This window comes from Phascolarctos cinereus, unplaced genomic scaffold, assembly GCF_003287225.1.
Source record: "Phascolarctos cinereus isolate Bilbo 61053 unplaced genomic scaffold, phaCin_HiC Scaffold_2;HRSCAF=192, whole genome shotgun sequence".
Classification (NCBI taxonomy): Eukaryota; Metazoa; Chordata; class Mammalia; order Diprotodontia; family Phascolarctidae; genus Phascolarctos; species Phascolarctos cinereus.
Window position 1 is genome coordinate 334,188,982 of NW_027555625.1, and position 8,406 is coordinate 334,197,387.

Sequence of the window (8,406 nt, forward strand, 5' to 3'; positions counted from 1 at the left end):
AATGCTGTCCATGTCCAAAGAAAGAACTATGGAAGTCAAATCGCTATCACATATTTTTACCTTCCGTTGAGTTTTGTCTCATCTTTCTGATGGTTTCTCCTACTGGTTTTAATTTTTACTTACAACTTCACTAATGTGAAAAGATGTTTAATGAGTATGTAAATGTAAAGCCTATATCAGATTGTGCACCATCTTGGGGAGGGTGGGGGGGAGGAAAAGGGAGAAAAATTTTCAACTCAAAAGCATATGGAAGAGATTGTTAACAAGTCAATAAATTAATAAAACTGGGGGGGGAAAGAAGGAAGGGAAGACCAGGGGAAGCAGAATTCAGAATGCACATTGCCTGGAGTAAGGGGAGGGGTGAGATTGGTGCAAAATTAAGGAATACAAAATTTGTGGAGGTGAATGTTGAAAACTAAAAAAAAATAAATTAACTAAAAAACCCACACAAACTGGCAAACGTTTGTTCTACTCCACATCAAACACTAGATGCTGCTCATTGCCTGAGAAAGAAAGCACAGTTTCACATTTAATACTTTAACAGCACCTTAAGGAGACCGCAAATGCAGGAGACAGAACAGCTAAAAGATATCTCTTTCTTTGAAAAAGAAAGGTGGAAGTGTAACTCCACACTTATATTGTCAATCCTGTATTAACAGAACACTGCTATAGAGAAACATAGCATTGTAAGAATGGGATTTTCTCTGCAGTTTTTAACATTCCGTGTATTCTTTCCATTGCAATATATAAAGCCAGTGAAGCTTAATGCAGGAGATAGAATAGCTAAAATATATCTCTTTCTTTGAAACAGAAAAGTGTAAGTGTAATTCCAAAATTATGTGGTCAATCCTGTATTAACAGCACATTGGCATAGAGAAAAACAGCAGTATAAGGATGGATTTACTCAGTATTTGTTAACATTCCTGGCAGTCTTTCTATTGCAATATGTAAAGACAGTGAAGCTAAATGTAGGAGACAGAATAGCTAAAAGATATCTCTTTCTTTGAAACAGAAAAGTGGAAGTGTAACTGCACACATACATGGTCAAACCTGTATGAAGAGAACACTGTTATACAGTAACATAGCATTGTAATGAAGGGATTTCCTCAGCAGTTGTTAACATTCCTTGCATTCTTTCTATTGCAACCCGTAAAAACAGTAAAGCTTAAAGCAGGAGATTGAATAGCTAGAAGATATCTCTTTTTTTTTTTAAAACAGAAATGTGGAAGTGTAACTCCACACTTCTATGGTCAATCCTGTATTAACAGAACACTGGTATAGAGTGACATAAGGATGGGATTTTCTCAGCAGTTTTTTTTAACACTCCTCGTATTCTTTGTATTGCAATATGAAAAGACAGTGAAGCTTAATGCAGGAAATAGAATAGTTAAAAGATATCTCTTTCTTTGAAACAGAAAGCTGGAAGTGTAACTTCACAATTATATTGTCAATTCTGTACTAAGAGAACACTGCTACAGAGAAACATAACGTTGTAAGGATGGGATTTTCACAGTAGTTGGTAAAATTCCTTGTATTCTTTCTATTGCAATATGTAAAGATAGTGAAGCTTAATGCAGGAGGTAGAACAGCCAAAATAAATCTCTTTCTTTGAAACAGAAAACTGCAAGTGTAATTCCAAAATTATGTGGTCAATCCTGTATTAACAGCACACTGGTATAGAGAAACACAGCAGTATAAGGATGGATTTACTCAGTATTTGTTAACATTCCTGGTAGTCTTTTTACTGCAATATGTAAAGACAGTGAAGCAAAATGCAGGAGACAGAATAGCTAAAAGATATCTCTTTCTTTGAAACAGAAAAGTGGAAGTGTAACTGCACACATACATGGTCAAACCTGTATGAAGAGAACACTGTTATACAGTAACATAGCATTGTAATGAAGGGATTTCCTCAGCAGTTGTTAGCATTCCTTGCATTCTTTCTATTGCAACCCGTAAAGACAGTGAAGCTTAAAGCAGGAGATTGAATAGCTAAAAGATATCTCTTTTTTTTTTTTAAACAGAAATGTGGAAGTGTAACTCCACACTTCTATGGTCAATCCTGTATTAACAGAACACTGGTATAGAGTGACATAAGGATGGGATTTTCTCAGCAGTTTTTTAACACTCCTTGTATTCTTTCTATTGCAATATGAAAAGACAGTGAAGCTTAATGCAGGAAATAGAATAGTTGAAAGATATCTCTTTCTTTGAAACAGAAAGCTGGAAGTGTAACTTCACTATTATATTGTCAATTCTGTACTAAGAGAACACTGCTATAGAGAAACATAACGTTGTAAGGATGGGATTTTCACAGTAGTTGGTAAAATTCCTTGTATTCTTTCTATTGCAATATGTAAAGATAGTGAAGCTCAATGCAGGAGATGGAATAGCTAAAAGATATCTCTTTCTTTGAAACAGAAAGGTGGAAATGTAACTCCACTCTTCTATGGTCAATCCTGTATTAACAGAATATTTTTAGAGAAAAACATAGCAATGTAAGAATGAGATTTTCTTGGCAGTTTTTTTTTTAACACTTCTTGTATTCTTTCTATTGCAATATGAAAAGACAGTGAAGCTTAATGCAGGAGGTAGAATAGCCAAAATATATCTCTTTCTTTGAAACAGAAAAAGTGGAAGTGTAACTCCAAACTTCTCTGGGCAATGCAGTCTTAGAAGAACACTGGTATAGAGAAATATAGCAGTGTAAGGATGGAATTTTCTCAGCAGTTGATAGCATTCCTTGCATTCTTTCTCTTTCAATGTGTAAAGATAGTGAAGCTTAATGCAGGAGATAGGCTAGCTAAAAGATATTTCATTCTTTGAAACAGAAAAGTGGAAGTGTAACTCCAAACTTCTTTCAGTAATGCAGTCTTAGAGGAAAACAATTATAGAGAAACATAGCATTGTAAGGACAGGGTTTTCTCAGCACTTCATGACATTCTTTGTATTCTTTCTAACACAATGTGTAAATACAGTGAAGCTTAATGCAGGAGATAGAAAAGATAAAAGATATCTTTTTCTTTGAAAAAGAAAAATGGAAGTGTAACTCCAAACTTCTTTGTGTAATGCATTCTTAGCGGAATACTAGCATACAGAAAAATAGAATTGTAAGGATGGAATTTTCTCAGCAGTTGGTTATATTCTTTGTATTCTTTCTCTTGCAATGTGGAAAGACAGTGTAGCTTAATGCAGGAGAAATAATAGATAAAAGATATCTCTTTCTTTTAAAACAGAAAAGTGGAAGTGTAACGCCAAACTTCTCTGGTGAATGAAGTCTTAGGAGAACAATAGTATATAGAAACAGCATTGTAGGAATGGGATTTTCTCAGTAGTTGGTAACATTCCTTGTATTCTTTCTCTTTCAATATGTAAAGGCAATGAAGCTTAATGCAGGAAACGAAATACCTAAAAGATATCTTTCTCTGAAACAGAAAAGTGGAGGTGTAACTCCAAACTTCTCTGGGCAATGAAGTCTTAGGAGAACACTATTATATAGGAACAGTAGTGTAAGGATGGAGTTTTTTCTCTTTTTTGTTAAATACAAATTTATTTATTTGTAGTTTTCAACATTAATTTCCACAAGTTTTTGAATTTCAAATTTTCACTCCATCTCACCCTCCCCCGACTGCAAAATGGCATGCATTATGAATATTCCTTCCTCTAGTCTGTCCTCCTTTCTTTATCTCCCCCCTTCTTTTATCCCCTTCCCCTTCTATTTTCCTGTAGGGCAGGATAGACTTCTGTACCCCATTTCCTGTATTTCTTATTTCCCGATAGCATGCGAAAACATTTTTTTAAAAAATCTGTTTTTAAAACTTTAGGTTTCAAATTTTCTCTCTTCCTCCCACCCCACCCACCCTCATTGAAAAGGCAAGCAACTCAATATAAGTTGTACATGTGCAGTTATGCAAAACACTTCCATAGTAGACATGTTGTGAAAAGATAACTCTATTTCCCTTAATCCTATTCTGCCCTTCCATTTATTCTATTCTTTCTTTTGACCCTGTTCCTCCTCAGAAGTATTTACTTCTGATTACACCCTTTTCCAATCTGCCCTCCTCTCTATAATCCCCCTGCTCTCTTGTCCCCTTCTGCCCCTATTTTCCTGTAGGGTAAGAAATTTCCATACCCAATTGAATGTATGTTATTCCCTCCTTAAGCCAAATCCTATGAGAATAAGATTACTCATTCCCTCTCACCTTCCCCCTGCTTCCCCTCCACTGTAAGAGACTTTTCTTTCTGTTTTTTTTTTGTGAGATAATTTACCCCATTCTACCTCTCCCTTTCTTCTTCTCTGAGTATAATCCTCCTCATCCCTTAATTTTATTCTCCAGATATGACCCCTTAATCTTCAACTCACCCTGTGCCTCTATCTATCTACTATATCTATCTATCTACATACATATATTTTTTCCTCCAACTACCCTAATACTGACAAAGGTCTCATGAGTTTAAATATCATCTTTCCATGCAGGAATGTAAACAGTTCAATCTTAATAAGTCTCTTATGATTTCTCTTTCCTGTTTACCTCTTCATGTTCCACTTGAGTCCTGTATTTGAAAGTCAAATTTTCTATTCAGCTCTGGTCTTTTCATCAGGAATGCTTGAAAGTCCTCTATTTCACTGAATGACCATTTTTTCCCCTGAAGGATTATACTCAGTTTTGCTGGGTAGGTGATTCTTGGTTGTAATCCTATCTCCTTTGCCCTCCAAATATTATATTCCATGCCCTGGTCCTTTAATGTAGAAGCTGCTAAATCTTGTGTTATCCTGATTGTGTTTCCACAGTACTTGAATTGTTTTCTTCCGGCAGTTTGTAATATTTTCTCCTTGTCCTGGGAACTCTGGAATTTGGCTACAATATTCCTAGAACTTTTCCTTTGGGGATCTCTTTCAGAAGGAGATCTGTGGATTCCTTCAATTTCTATTTTGCCCTCTGGTTCTAATATATCAGGGCAGTTTTCCTTGATAATTTCTTGAAAGATGATGTCTAGGCTCTTTTTTTGATCATGGCTTTCAGATAGTCCAATAATTTTTAAATTCTCTCTCCTGGATCTATTTTCCAGGTCAGTTGTTTTTCCAATGAGATATTTCACATTGTTTTCTAATTTTTCATTCTTTTGGATTTGTTTTACAGTGTCTTGATTTCTCATAAAGTCACTAGCTTCCAATTGCTCTATTCTAATTTTTAAGGAAGTATTTTCTTCAGTAATCTTTTGGACTTCCTTTTCCATTTGGCCAATTTTTCTTTTTAGGGCATTTTTCTCCTCATTGGCTTTTTGGACCTCTTTTGCCATTTGGGTTAGGCTATTTTTTAAGGTGTTATTTTCTTCAGTATTTTTTTGGGGGGGTCTCCTTTAGCAAGCTGTTGACTTGTTTTTCATGATTTTCTTGCATCACTCTCATTTCTCTTCCAGTTTTTCCTCTGTTTCCCTTACTTGCTTCTCAAAATCCCTTTTGAGCTCTTCCAAGGCCTGGGACTGATTCATATTTTTCTTGGAGGCTTTGGATGTAGGAGCTTTGACTTTGTTGTCTTCTTCTGGTTGTATATTTTGATCTTCTTTGTCACCAAAGTAAGATAATATAGTCTGACTTATTTTGTGCTGCTTGCTCATGATCCCGGCCAATTACTTGAGTTTTAATCTCTTTGTTAGTGTAAGAGTCTGCTTCCAATTTGGAGAATGTACTGTCCCAAGCTTCAGGGGCTTGTACAGCTGTTTTCAGATATACTTGTAGGTACCTGTAAATTTTCAGTTCTTGCAAGGTGGTATGATAAGGGGTGAGGTGTTTACTCCTTTCCTGGCCTGTGACCACAAGTATTACTTTCTGTCCTGTAACAGTGAGGAGGGGTTCCTCTCCACAGCTACTACAAGCTCTACCAGGCCAGCGTTCCTCCTCACCCCAATACTGCCACCCGGAATTGTGACCCAGATCCAAACACGGGCAAAGCAAGAGATTCCTGCCTCTGCACTTGCAAAGAGATCCCCGCGATTCCCCTGTGATGAGCCACTGGATTCCCCCTCAGTCTGTGGGCCAGAAGCTAGGGAAGAATGTGCCCTCTAAAGGACCATGCTCTTGGGGAATGAAGCTGAGACCCTGACTTCCTTTCTCAGCACCCACAGAAACAGACTTTTTCCCCTGACATTATAAGTTGTCTTTGGCATTAGTGGGTTGAGGAGTCTGGAAACCTCCACAGCTGCCGTGATTCACTCCTCTGAGGCCTGCTCCAGGTTCCCTGTGGCCTGTGCTCCCACGCTGTGCTGCGCTGCGCTCCCAGCTCGGGGTGATACACCTTTCTGATCAATCATCCAGGTTGCCTTGGGCTGGAAATTTGTTTCACTCTGTCTTTTTGTGAATTCTACTGCTTCAGAATTTGTTTAGAGTTATTTTTATGAGTATTTGGAGGGGTTTGGGAGAGAGCTTAAGCAAGTCACTGCTTTCACTCCGCCATCTTGGCTCTGCCCACAAGGATGGAATTTTCTCAGCAGTTGGTAGCATTCCTTGTATTCTTTCTCTTCCAATATGTAAAGACAGTGAAGATTATTGCAGGAGATAGAACAGTCAAAAGACAACTCTTCCTTTGAAACAGACAACGTAGAAGTGTAACTCCAAACTTCCCTGAGCAATACAGTGTTAGCAGAACACTTATAGAGAAGAAAAGCATTGTAAGGTTAGGATTTTCTCAGCAGTTGGTAACATTCCTTGTATTATTTCTCTTGCAATATGTAAAGACAGGGAAGCTTAATGCAGGAGACAGAATAGCTTAAAAGTATCTCTTTCTTAGAAATAAAAAAGTGGAAGTGTAAGACCAAGCTTTTCTAAGCAATGCAGTCTTAGAAGAACGCTAGTATAGAGACACATAACAGTGTACGGATGGGACATTTTCAGGACTTGGAAATATGCCTTGCAATCTTTTCCCTGCAGTATGTAAAGACAGTGAAATTTAATGCAGGAGATAAAAAGCTAAATCATATCTCTCTTTCAAACAGAAAAGTGGAAATATAACTTGCAAACTCCTTGGAGTAATGCAGCCTTAGCAGAAAACTGGTCTAGAGAAACATTGCTGTATAAGGTAGGATTTTCTCAGGATTTGGTAACATTCCTTGTATTCTTTCTCTTGACATGTGTAAGGAAAGTGAAGCTTAATGAAGGAGACAGAATACCTAAAACATATCACTGTCTTTGAAAGAACAAAATTGAAGTGTAACTCCAAATTTCTATGAATAACGCACTCTTAGCTGAACACAGGTATACAGAAAGAAAATCGTGTAAGGATGGGATTTTCTCAGCAGTTGAAAACATTCCTTGTATTTTCTCTCTTCCAATATGCAAAGACAGTGAAGGTTAATTCAGGAAATAAAACAACTAAAAGATATCTCTTTCTTTGAAACAGAAAAGGGGAAGTGTAACTAAAAACTTCTCTAAGCACTGCAGTCTTACCAGAACACTGCTATAGAAAAGCATAGCATTGTAAGGATGGGATTCTCTCAGCAGCTGGTAACATTTTTCGTATTCTTTCTCTTGGGAGATGTAAACACATTGAAGCTTAATTAAGTAGGTAGAATAGTTAAAAGATATCTCTTTCTTTGCAAGACAAAAGTGGAAGTGTAACTCCAAACTTCTCTGGGCAATGACCTCTTACCAGAACACTGGAATATAGAAACAGCATTGTAAGGGTAGGATTTTCTAAGCAGGTGGTAACAATCTTTGTATTGTTTATCTAGCAATATGTAAAATCAGTGTAATTTAATGCAGGAGATAACACAGTTAAAAGATATCTCTTTCCTTGAAACAGAAAAGGGGAAGTGTAACTCCAAACTTCTCTAAGCCATGCAGTCTTTCCAGAACACTGCTATAGAGAAACATAACATTGAAAGAATGGGATTTTCTCAGCGGTTGGTAACATTCCTTCTATTCCTCCTCTTCAAAGATGTAAAGACAGTGAAGGTTAACGCAGGAAATAAAACAGCTAAAAGATATCTCTTACTTTGAAACAGAGAAAAGAGGAAGTGTATCTCCAAACTTCTCTAAGCAATGCAGTCTTACCAGAACACTGCTATAGAGAATAATGGCAGCGTAAAGATGTGATTGTCTCAGTAGATGGTAACATTCTTTGTATTCTTTGTCTTTCAATATGTAAAGAAAATGAAGATTAATGAGGTAGGTAGAGTAGCTAAAAGATATCTCTTTCTTTGAAAGAGAAAAGTGGAAGTGTAACTTCGAGCTTCTCTGGGCAATGGCACCTTGGCAGAACACTGGCATATACAAACAGCATTGCAAGGATGGGATTTTGTCAGCAAGTGATAACATTCGTTGTATTGCTTCTGTAGCCATATGTAAAATAGGTGTTGAGTAATGCAGGAGATAATACAGCTAACATATATCTCTTTCTTTGGAACAGG